Here is a 13,415-nt window from a genome sequence, read left to right as displayed (position 1 = left end):
TTTCGGGGTGCTGGGCTCTCCCTGGTCTTCATCGCGATTCTTGCTTCCAACGTCGCCATCTAGTGATAGAAGGCGTGAAGAAAACCTTACAATTGTACCACTGTAGTACAGCACATAAGAATAAGGCAATTGCAATGAATATTTTATATGGAACTAAAGAAAATGCATGAGATATATGTTTTTTACTTAAATGGTATGAAGAGTTTCAGTTATCAATGTTGTCTTCTGAAAGACAGTTGAGCAGTTTTTCTTACACACAGTGCTAAAAGATCTTGTCTTGATTTTTCTGATAATTTTTCATTTAAGTGTAGAGTCCCAGTTCCAGGGCAGTCGGCACTGTGGGGTTGCGTTGTGTCCTCAGATTTTAGAACTGGACCTCCAGTCAAGAGACAAGTTTTTGAAAAAGTCCAGTTTACTGCACTCTAAATTTCCTAAAAAGTTCCCTAAAAAAACAGGCAAACTCATGTGTCACATAAAAAAAAAAAAAAAAGCTATATTCACACTGCAGTTTCTGTAAAGTCTGAGCTCTTCTAGAATTCAGTGATATCTGGGATTCTATGGACATCCCTCCCATTAAATGGACTGTTCCTCCATGGGGTATTCTTTCCCTAAAGTAAACAATGGGAAGCTCAGAGCCCACATTTCCCAGGGACTGCTTCCTGCACCAGAGCAGCGTTTGCAAACCCTCTGTGACTCCCAGGCATACTGAGCATCAGGCTGGCTCATACCCAAATAAGAGCGCTAGAAAGAAAAATAGGGAAAAAAACAAAACAAAACAAACAAACAAAAAAAAAAACCAAAAAAACAAAAACGACGACAGTGAACTCTCATGCTTTTGAAATAATTTTTCAGCAGGCACAAGGAGGTCTAGCATCTCAGGTCCTTAGCACGGACTTTTTTTGCTGCTCACTAGTTTACATCAGCAGGGACTCCCTGTCCCTTCACCAAAGGCCCTACTCAGTCCATTTAGCTCATGCACTAAATACAGAGACAGATGTGAATTAAACAGACTATAACTGTTCTATCACCTGAACGAGCTGCTAGGACTTGTAGGGAGCCCCTCAATTAAAGCTCTGCCTGGAGCACAGAAACTAAATACAGGGTCATCTTTCTTTCTTTTGTTCTTTCTCTCATTCTTGCTTTCTGCCTGCTGAACTCAACCTCCTACAGAGTTCCTAAAGAGAATATCACAGGAGACTTGTTGTCTTGCATTCCTCTGCCTCCTGTTCCTCTTCAATGGAAGACCATTTTTCTAATTTCAGGGAAAATCCCCGTAAAGGATAAGCCTGCCCAAAAGCCCTGCTAGCTGCTGGCTTTTTGACACAATTCTTGTCATATTCGCTATCATGCTAGCCAGCACCAACAGAGAAATTTACTTTAATAGTTATAGTTTATTAGCAGGAAATATTTTAAAATTCATTTTCAAAGCATATCTTAAAGAATTTCCATCTCAATTAAGAAGTTTTTTTGAAAATTCAAAAAGTTTTCTAGAGCATAAAGGTAATATTGAAACTTATTCTAAATGCTTTTTTTATAATTATTTTGGCATACATTTGTTAATACTGCAACTTTTCTCAGAGGCTGCAATTCACTTCTGCACAGAAGCCTTTTTAAAGAATTAAATAGGGTTTATGAGATTCTTAATCCTGGTTCTGGCTCTTTGTGCAGGGTTGAATTTCATAGAAAGAGTGAATTTCAGACAAAGGAGACCAATGGAGTTAACATTTAATCTCTTTTTGAAGCACTGAGAGCCTTCTGGTCTCACGACATTCTGAAATCATGTTCCATATACAAAAGTTTTCTTTGTCTGTTTTGTAGGGTGGATCACAATTACTAGGTGACTTGCATGTTTATGTTGTCTGCAGTGCCTTTGGGAGTGCTCGTTGTTCCTGCTATTTAAAAGTCCCAATAACGAATAAAATGTGTAGTCTTCTTTGCCGTTTATGTGTGGAAGTTATAATATTTTGCCTTCTGTGCCTGAAGTATATATAGTCTAATAGTAGGAGGCGTAATGGAGTTAATGTTCAATATCACTTTTATTTAAAGATCACCTGAATTGTGCTCCAATTCCATCCCAGTATAACTCCATTTATTTCATTTTCACTGCCGTAAGATTTAAGAAACATTCTGGTCTTTCACCATCAGATAGAATATGAATTACACGCTTCTGTGTTGAAGTAAAAGATGGAGGAGTAAATAGGATTTGATGTTTATCTGGTGTCAGTATGAGTGTGAGGCGTTCCTGTCCAGCCTTGGAAAGGCTTTGTTTGAACAGTGTCGAGGTTTAGATAGCATCAGCAATAACGTGACCACATTGATGTGCTGAGTTTTGAGCAAGAGCGATTCAAGGCATAACTTAAAAGCATCCGCATGAATTACATAACGAAGGTCAGGATTTATGTGCAATGCGAGGAGTGGCATTTTATGATACTTTTCGACTTTTTCACCTTCGTTTTGATATTTTGTTGACAATTTACTTTTAGCTTTTGGGTGGTTTATTTTCTCTTTGTCACAAACCACATATAGCTGTTTGGCAGCAGTTCTCTAGCTGGAGCAGAAACTTTTGCCAGGAAGAATGTGATGAATCATGATGTGTGACCAGAATAGCTGTACTATTAAAATGGCCAGGAGTAGATGTCATTCCACCCATAAAACCGTAATTAGCTTCTCTGGTGTATTTAACCTGGGACAGTGGAGAAAAGGAATTCTTAGAATAAACTGTAGTGGCAAAAGCATTTATCTGCTTGTATAAACTGCAACTACACTAACTTTTTGCTGTGATGACAATCCCAGAATCTCTATACCTGCAAAGCCTTTCAAGTATAGACAGTCTTATTTTTTTAACTGGCTTGATTAGCATCTTTTTAAAGCCTTCTTATGTGTTTTCCTGTCATATATGTAGGTAAAAAAAGTACAAACCAAACATTTAAACTAAAATGATGCAAACACTTGACTGGTTAACCTCAGCTGCATGCAATACACAGAGAATACACAAGTATACGCAAATAAACTGACATCCTTCCAAATCATTTCTTATTGTACTATTAATTTTTTTATTTAACTGAGGGAAAGAAGATGAAGTAATCCTGTTTGTAAGGAGGTAGAAATTTAGTTATTATAGCTCTAACAGTTAGAAATCTATTAAAATCTATTAAATCTATTTCTATTCTATAGAAATCTACTAAATTAATGTGCATAATAACAAAGTCAGAATAAAGTACTATCTCATTCCAGAGCTAATACTTCTTCTTCTCTAAGATTTACTATTTGACAAGTAAGAAAGAACCCTTTGTCTAAGGTTATTATTGTTTGTATTCAGGTCTTTGGCACCAGAAAAGACAGCCATCAAGACAGTTGCAGAGCAATTGAGTTTTGGTTCTTAACCTGCTGCTAACTGAGCCCACAAGAAAAGTTCAACTGGCTTCAACCTCACAGAATTGTACCCTGACAGATCAACACAGAAAAATGAGATGCATGTAGAGATGCATTAGAGAGATAATAAAGAGCAGGGAATTCTTTGGTATTCTTTGAAGTACATATAATATGTTTTAAAATACATTTGGATTAGATGAAAAAAGTAGCTGCTATGGAGAGTTCTTTCCTTTGTTAAAGGAATTAAACTAGAAAATGGATTTCCACGTTAGGTATTCAACTCTGAAATTCTTATTTTTTTCACATTACTGTGAAAGTTGCACATCTACACGTGTTCAATATTCTTCTCCACTCCCTTTGCATTCTCTTTTATTTGCTGACCTCTCATTCAAGAACTGGCCCGTAATGCAGCAATGCTGAATTTAGGGGGCATATTTGTACTTTAAAATCTGTGAATCTTTAAACATAACTGGAGATATATGGACAAAAATTACATGTATTATGTATCAAAGGTACCCCAAAACAAACTGTAGACAAGACACACACAAATACTGGTATCCAGTAAAAGATTATCTTTTTAAGCACAAGTTCCTTGTAATTTTAATAACTGATTGTTTTCTTAAACAAACATGTTCACTCAGTGTATAGGTACAGTCTTTGCAGAGGCACAATGGAGTGGTGGGGTTTTTCCTCTCCCTCTGTATTTATTTAAAGTTTCCCATCTGCTTTACTATAGGAAAGTTCCTGCCTGTTCCTCCCCTGCAAAAGTAGCCTTTGAGCTCACCCAAGCCATGCTACGTGATGCCAAGATTGTGATGTGGGTTCTGGTAAGCCAACAAGAAAAAGCAAATGAAAATGCATTACAGAAAGCTTCTGTCTTGAAATTCTACCTTGGAATTATCAAAACCAGAGGACAGTAGGTTGAGGCCAGTACAGGATCTCTGAGATTATCCACTTCCTTTGAGATTATATAGATCAGAAACATCCTAATTTCTACCTCCTTTCCCCATGTTCCCAAATAGCAGCTGGTGCACAATACCAGCATTTTCAGCAACGTGAGATAGGTCTGAAAAAATGCTGCTATGTAGGTAAGCAGTTAGGGGCTGAATTGCCTCTGAACACTGGGAATGACAAAATAAACTGGTCGTGTGAGAGGGCTCCAAGACCTGTGCTCCTTTGGGGTCTAGGGCTAGATTTTTATCTTAGACTTCTTAGACTAATGTAGTTTCTAAGTTCCTTTCCCATGACTTTTCTATTTCTGATGTTATCTAAGCATATGTGGCATACTTTCCCATTCGGACGTAGGGGTGTATAGTTCATTAACTGGGGGCTTATATTTTAGCTACATGACATGCCTGAGGATTGTCATGGCTACTTTAAGCACATGGGGATATTGTGGGAGGGAAAAGAAAGTTCTTAGTTCTTGGTGGGGAGTGTGGGGAGAGTTGCTTTTATTAGATATGGACATTTGCCAGTAGCTTGGCTATAAAACTAGTTCTGACTGTAATTTTTATTGTTTGAAAGGCTTTCATATTACCCCCCCCCCTTTTCTTTTGTAATTGGGCTTACTAAAAAAGAATTATTGGAAATATAATTATACTCATACTAAACACTTATGAATTTCTTCCATGTGAATATAATGGTATCATGCAATTATACGGCCTTTTGCCTTCACGTAAGGTGCCTACTTCAATAGTTGGGTATAACATTTTCATATTATACTTTTCTTATTATTATTTTTTGTCTCTGTTCAAGCACATCACATTCATAGGTGGTAAAGATGGTGGTTAAATCACATCTTCGGTTCCAAGCATCACATTGGCAAAGTGCTTAATGTTGTTTGTAAGCAGAGTAGCCCAGAGCAGAATATGAGAATGTAACTGTAGAATTGCTGGACCTCTGCTTTGCCCATGTGCTAGGATAAGTCAAGACACAATTGTTTTGTGGGGAGGCACAGGAGAGGCATTTCAGTTTGATTTGCTGTTACTGTTTTGAATATTCATCATATTCATTACTTGTATTAGAGAACAGCTACCAGTTCAGACACAGGCCTGCAGCATTAGTTGGCTACTGCAGAAAGCCTGTCACCAGTCCTTGGAATGTACAATTTAAGGATGAGGAGACAGAGGGTGCATAAAGGAAACCAAAAAGGAGCAGAGGGACACAGCCAGTTATTTATGATTGCAATGATAACCAAAGGTCACAGAACCACAGTTTCGTAAACAGTGTGAATCAAATCTCAGATAACTTTGGAATTGGATTGTTGTTCTGGCAGAAAACAGCATTTCTGTAGCATCAAGTTATTAAATCAGTCCCTTCTCCCTCTGACAGTGCCAGACAAGTAGGAAACATAGGCAGTGATCTCATAATTTTAGCCGGGGAGCTAAAGGAAGTGAAAGGAATTGAGTGAAACACCTGAAAAATAATATAGGAGACAATCCTGTGCTTATAAAGAAGATTTCATTCAAAATAAGCTTGCTTTATATACATATTTGGGCAAACTCACAGTGACCACTTACTCCACTTGAACATGATTAAGTGATTAGTGCTGATCATGTTTCCTTCAGCTGGAGAGATTTACTTGCTAAGCCAGCCATAGTTTCTGCCCCCCTTTAGACCTCTGTAGTATTTATTTAGTTTAGTCAAAATTGACAGCGCTGTTTTAGCCAAGGCGATATTCAAACAAGCAGCAAAATTCTGCATAGCACCCTCCTCTAGATATGCACCTCTAGATATAGTTGGTCCTGCACCTGCATATTTTGCTAATGTCCCTTTAGGTGGGGTTTGTTAGTGGGACTGGCATTTTTTTGTTTTGTTTTGTTTTGTTTTGTTTTGTTTCTGCTCCTTACAGTTGAGTAGGCAATAAAGGAAACTTCCTGAAGTACAGGTTCACGAGTTCTGCCTGTGATTCCCCATGTCCCCCATCCCTGATACTCAATAACCCCAGAGCCAGTGATCTTCAGCCCTGGTACTCTTCTCTGCCTCCCAATTCCCAACAAATACACACTTCTTTGTGACCCTCGGGGCTGATGACTCCAAGTTTGGGAGTGAATGTAATTAGAATATCTGGTATCTAGGAAATAGCAAAAAAGGTGGCCACGAATCTGCTCAGATATGTTATGACTACTTTCTGTCTGTGCTTCAGAACAGAATAGCCCACATTGCCAATACTTCTACCTCCAAGAATATCTGTGAATTAGTTATGTAGGAAAAATAACAATCTTCCTTTTTCTTTCTGTGGAGGCAAAAGAAATAAAACCTATTGCAAACATTGTTCCTTATGAATGCTCACAAAATTTTTACTTAACATCGTATTCGCCTGAGAGTTGTGAATCCCAGGAATCCATGCTGAAACAACTGAACCGTGTTTCAAAAAACTCTACATTCAGTATTTATCTTCTGATAAACTAGGTGTTAAGGTCATTGGCCATTAAAGTCACATTTAGGCCCTTGATTTCCCACTGAAATCTGAGTATATCAGGTCCCGAGTCCTATGTAGGCACTTTACTGTCATTAATTTCAGTTAACATTAAATGTTTTAATGCTTCTGAGATTCTCAGCTTTGCTTCTTGTTGGTGTTTCTATGTATTTTTGAGTGAAAAGGCACCTCTGTCCGTCATAAGAACAAATACTGCACAGAAATTATGGCACGGTAACCCACCCCTGACTAACCAAGTGGTAATTTGAGGGGTCTTTGCACAGGGATGAGACCAGGGGAGCAGGAGGATCGTGGTGGCACTAGGAGCAGGAATGATGGATATTTCACAGCATAGTAAGATTGTTGTGGGGCGCAGGTCTTCTAGCACGCTACAGGGAAACAGGGAAAGTACTACAGAATGACAAGGAAGAAAACAAAGGATGTTCCCTTGCCCGTTTATGTATGATTAGGGTGGGTGACTGACTGGGGGCAATGTTCCTTGACTGGAAAGCAAAGCTGCCAAACAGAAAGGTCCCATCCCAGCCAAGGCCTGACCACAGGCTGGGGCCGGTGCTCCCATGGGCTTGAGCTGAGGCCTGTGGCCTCCTCCCCTGCTCCGTCAGCAGGCCGGCACCATCCCACCCACAGCCAGCCCCCTCCTTCACTGCTGGCGTTCAGTATTTTTAGCTTTCCCAATCTACACAGTTTTATTGCTTTCTCGTTAGAATGTGCTTCTAGGGGAAGAATTTGAATAGGGTCTTTAGCATAGGCAGTTATGCTTTGTAACAGCAGTCTGTTAAAATCGGCATTTAAAGCAGGTTTTTAATAGTGGTTTTTGAGGAAAGAAGAAAGAACCGTTACTCTAGGATAATTTAATGATAACCCTTCCTCATTAGTTGACAGGTGCCGATTTGTCTTTATCTGGTGCACTTACTGTAGATTATGCAATGCTGATTATATTTTGGGACAGAGCTGGATTTCTGCATTTGTCAGATATAGGCTGAGGAAGTTGCTGAGTTGCTGGGCTTGCTCTTTTATTCTCTTTTGATTAAAAAAAAAAAACACATTGTTAATGAAGTTAAGAAGTGGAGTGGTTCGGGAACTGTTTAATAAACTTCTTTATCAAGAGAGATTTTTTTTCAAACCCAACACTTTGTGTAGAAAAGGTTTGGTTGAAACCATCTCCTCACTTTAAAGAGTGCTCAAAGTATTTTTCAAAATTGCCACTATATTCATGTAATATTTTCAAAATGGAGAAGGCCCAGTCTTATGTTTCAAAATATTTTTGTTTGAAACTATAGGTTAATGGCAGCACATTATAAAATTTACTAGAAATGACACATTGAAATTACCCAAATAAAATGGTCTGCACCTTGCATCAGCTCATGCCATTTTGATTAACTTTTTGTTCAGATTGAGGGGGTACTTAATATTTTATTTACATTTTGCCTTTTTCTCGCAGCTTGGAATAAGATTTATTTACAAAAAGTTTAAAAGCTTCTCTCATTAAGTAGACCAATTCCCACTGGTCCTATTAAAATGAGCCAACACTGAAAACAAACCAGCAGAGAAGTCTGATTGTTTGTCTATAAATCTAAAGCCATGGGAGATGGGTTGGAGAGAGGGGGGTAGAGGAATGACCATATGTGTTCTCTGGATTTGATGCAACGTAAGATAAATTAATTTAAAATGTGTGGTAGTTTTGCTTTGTAGCAGATCAAAGAAGTAGAGAGGGGGCCTGAAAACCCAAATGTAGCTCACAAAAGACTGCTGAATTTGCAGAATAATCTGGGTTTTTCCTCACCCGGAATGCAAGCAGCCAGTGGTGCTTCCACAGAGTCCTGAAGGGAGCTGCTTGCTTGAATCAGGGCTGTGTGCTGGGGACCGCAGCTGTATGGACCCTGTGCTTTATAGTTAATGGATTGATACTTTCTGGTTCTGATGCAGCTGAGAAAAAGCCTCTGGAAAACACAGTTATGGAACGTGAAAGAGAAGCCAGGCAGGGCAGCCAGACCCTGGCCCAAAGCCTCGGAAATGCACATGAAGACACCCACTGGCTGCAGAGTGCTTGCAGCTCTCATGAAGTGAACCGATTTCCTTTGGGCTTGTTTTTGGTTTTGGATAGCGCCATGACTTTCAGCGATTCTTTGGCCTTACTGCACAATAGAGCCTGTTTCAAGATGATATACTTTTTTTTCTTTACTTTTTTTTTTTTTAATATGCTTACGAGCACATTTCCGCTCTGAGCTGTACTTATATTCCAGAATGCCTTTCTCTTCAGTGTTCAGAGATAACTTTGTGCAAGTATTTTTACATGCAATCTTTAACACGCTATCACAGGCAATTCTGGCCACCAGCTCTGCAAAGCAAAACGCTCGAGCACTGCCCAGATCCTTTGCACTTCTGAAGCCAAAGTGAAACGTGCTTAAAAGCTTTTCCTCAGCTTGAAGCACTGTGGGAGAAGTGCAGAGGGAGGGAGGAACAAGCCCAGGAGGTGTGCCTTGGCCTTGCCCAGAACAACATTTGCCCAGTAGATGGCAGCTGATACCCACGCATTGCAAACTGCTCGGAGACCAATTGTAAAGCGTCTCGATTTTCCTTGCTGAAGTGATTTTTAGTTAACACGTACCCTATGTTTTCATTTATTCCGGCCAAATGAGGCGTCTTTGACCTTGATTAATACAATTTATAATCATTTTGGAAATATTTGGAGCTGGAGACCGGCCAGCTGACCCCCCCGTACCCCTCCCAGATTGCGCAGTAATCAATACGGCAAAATCTAAATTGCAAATCATACGAAGTATATTGCATTGCACAGCTCCCTCTTAGCCTCCCTTCCTGCCTCCCCCCGCAAATTTATCCATTCTGGAAGTGATTTGCAGTTGTCAGTAGAGGGGTGAGGAAACAATAAGCCGAACTTGCCCTTTCTTGTTACTTCTCAAGGAGAGTAACTAATGCAAATGTACAGAAAATCACTGCTGCCACCGCACGCGGCATTAATCACAAGCCTGCCACCAGCAGTCCCTGAGCCCCGGCCCTCCCTGGGAAGCTGCAGGGCTGGGGCTGCTCCGCGGGGCGCCCCCCTGAGCCCCCCGAGCCCCCAGCCCGTGCGGGACTGCGGGGTCCTGGGGGCTGCGGCAGGGGCCGGCAGGGGGCCTGCAGCTGCTTCCCGGCAAACGGGAACACACTTCTCTTTCTTTCTTTCTCTCTCTCTTTCTCTCTTTCTTTCTCTCTTTCTCTCTTTCTCTCTCTCTCTCTTTCTTTTTCTTTCTTTCTTTCTTTCTTTCTTTCTTTCTTTCTTTCTTTCTTTCTTTCTCTCTCTCTCTCTCTCTCTCTTTCTTTTTCTCTTTCTTTCTTTCTTTCTTTCTTTCTTTCTTTCTCTCTCTCTCTCTTCCTTCCTTCCTTCCTTCCTTCCTTTCTTTCCTTCCTTCCTTCCCTTCCTTCCTTCCTTCCTTACTTACTTCCTTTCTTTCTTTTTCTTTTTCTTTTCTTTTTCTTTTTCTTTTTCTTTTTCTTTTTCTTTTTCTTTTTCTTTTTCTTTTTCTTTTTCTTTTTCTTTTTCTTTTTCTTTTTCTTTTCTTTCTTCTTTTTTTCTTTTTCTTTTTCTTTTTCTTTTCTTTTTCTTTTTCTTTTTCTTTTTCTCTTTCTTTCTTTCTTTCTTTCTTTCTTTCTCTTTCTTTCTTTCTTTCTTTCTTTCTTTCTTTCTTTTTCTTTCTTTCTTTCTTTCCTTCTTTCTTTCTTTCTTTCTTTCTTTCTTTTTCTTTCTTTCTCCTCCCTCCCTCCTTCCTTCCTTCCTTCCTTCCCTCCTTCCCTCCCTCCTTCCCTCCCTCCTTCCCTCCTTCCTTCCTTCCTTCCTTCCTTCCTTCCTTCCTTCCTTCCTTCCCTTCTTCCTTCCCTCCTTCCTTCCTTCCCTCCTTCCCTCCTTCCTTCCTTCCTTCCTTCCCTCCTTCCTTCCTTCCTTCCTCCTTTCTCTTCCCCTCGTCTCTCCTCTCCTCTCCTCTCCTCTCCTCTCCTCTCCTCTCCTCTCCTCTCCTCTCCTCTCCTCTCCTCTCCTCTCCTCTCCTCTCCTCTCCTCTCCTCTCCTCTCCTCTCCTCTCCTCTCCTCTCCTCTTCTTTCTTATTCAGAAAAATATATATTCCTCTCCTCTCCTTTTTCTGAATAAAATGGTATTTATTTATTTATTTACATATAATGTTGTGTGAGGCAGGGGAACAATGACACGGCCCCTTCCTTACAAAATTTTCAATCTTCTGTTATTTACCACTGGCATGTGTTTAATACAGGATTTCAGTTATTCTTTAGGAAAATTACATATCTTGGGAGTAGGTTAGCTCTATTCTTATTTCACCTGTCACATTCTTCTATAAAAATCAGTTATCCTCTTAGCTTAATGTTTCAGTATATACTTAAAAAATGTACCTAAAGATGTGATTTGCTATTACTGCTACAGGAGATGTTTTCTTCAGTTTTCTGCAGGGTTTTTCTCCCATGGCTGTGTCATTCCTGTGTTTCTGTTGGTTGCGTGCATTTAATGATAATTAACTGAACTGTGAAGATCTTGACCACGTTTTTAACTCTATGCAAGTAGCCCTGCTGAAAACAACAATTCTCTTCAAGCACTTTAGGTTAATCATGATTAAATGCTTGACTCTATCGTCAGTCACTATATTACAAAGCTTACAGGGGAGCTGTAAAAACTGTTATGAGTAAATGTGAGTGCAGTGAGTCCAGGTTGAGGTCAAGTCCCATGACACAAGAAGGAGATAACACTGGGCGGGGGGGGGGGGAGTCCTGCTGGGTGCGGGGTTCTGGATTCGGGATCCTACCACCAGGTCAGTGCTGATCTCAGTTGTCTGAAGGGGCTGCCACAGTGCCTTGTAAATCCATTGCCATGCTGTATGTAGATGCTGAAGAATCTGCAGGAGGCTTTACCAGAGCCTGGATGCAAACCAGTGGCCAACTTTCAGCATGGGATTCCCTGCCTGCATACATTCCCCCCTGCAGCTTTCAAATACCATCAGGCTTTGTGTAAGCTGATCTAAGTCAACTGACATTGATTTAAAAGGATAATCTCTACAAAAGTATTGACCTCTGCATATGAAAGAGCTAAAAAGAACAGCAGGTACTGCTCTGTGTGAAGCCAGCTCACAGGCACTGCACTGCCTAAACCTAGCTCCCGCCGAACACTGAGCCCGCTCTGGGTAAAACCACCACCATTAATGTTGTGTCATCGGTTTGCAAAGCAGTAGGCGAATTATGGGGTTTATATGCTCAAATCTTGGTGAGATATCAATATTAGCCCAATTTGGGGGATCATGAAAATGAAAGAAGATAAAGTATTGATAAGGCAACACAATATGCAGGGAATAACATTGTTTTACATAGGGTTTTAAGCAGCATAGTAATGAATACACTGTGGAGGTAAGTGGATGGGAAAGAGCAAAAAGAATCTGCATCCTCCTGATTTAGAAGTGAAGAACATGAAGGGCCTCGACTAGATATTAGGAGCAGTGAGCTACAGTAGGGGGCAGTCCCTCCTGAGTCATTTGAAGATAGTATTTGGGCTTTAGCAATTGTGACTGTAACAGAAAATATTTCCATTATATACGTAAGATAATGTCCATCTCAATCTAATTCAGTGCAGTCAAATGGTTGGTGTGCTTGTCTGTGAGATGAAGGCTAAATCAAATAGACTTAACCCATTGTCTTGGTTGCTCTTAAATTTAGTCAGAGGCAAGCATCTGGTAAGCATCAACAAACGTGTTTTGTTATTGGACAGCAGTTTATTGCTTATTGTTTTCTACTGCATTAAAGTTAGCTCATAAGGTAAATTAGAAACAGACTTGAAATATTTTGCTTTGTGTTTACACACAAAAAGAGCCTAAAATACTAAATAGCTTTAATGAAGATATTTTTAGCAAAGTGAATGAATGCAGTCTTCTCATTCAAATGTCTGGCCCAGAACTCTCAAACCTCACCTTCTCCTGACTCTATTTCAATTTTGGACCTTATATATATATATATGTATATATATATTTAAAGTGCAATCCGATTATTTTCTTTTTTTTTTTTTTTACACAACTGAGAAACTGAGAAACAGACAAACTCCTAAGGGAGTTCATTTCAGTGATGTGTAAAGTGACCAGAGCTTTTTTTTCTTAATTTCATCATAGTGCAATATGTAAATTGGCCAGAACACTCTGGAGGGTTTCCTATGGGAGTCCTCCTAAAACCTGTGGTGTCTCACACTTGATTCTTTCCTGTCTGCAACTGCATCTGCAACTGCAACACAGTGCTACAGCTCCTCTCCCACTCCATGACAGGTATTTTTTAACTTAACTCCAAGCATCTACCCTGCAGAGATCTTTTTTTCCTTTTCTTTTTCCTTTTTTTTTTTTTCCTGAGCTGATCTGCCCAGGTTCCCTTTCTAGTAGATGGAAAAAAGAAAAAGACATTTCTAGGGTGTGAGTCATCTTACTGTAATGCACACATCTAAAATCAGATAGACTGCTTTTGATTTCACAGGAAATGTGAAATGTTCCAGGTTCAAGGCATTAGGAGAAGATAAGGAAGAAATACTCTGAGAAACAGGGAAGATTTCAACATCTATTTTCATTTATTTCT

Source organism: Cygnus atratus, chromosome 1, assembly GCF_013377495.2.
Source record: "Cygnus atratus isolate AKBS03 ecotype Queensland, Australia chromosome 1, CAtr_DNAZoo_HiC_assembly, whole genome shotgun sequence".
In the NCBI taxonomy this organism is placed as follows: domain Eukaryota; kingdom Metazoa; phylum Chordata; class Aves; order Anseriformes; family Anatidae; genus Cygnus; species Cygnus atratus.
This window is presented reverse-complemented; position numbering follows the sequence as displayed.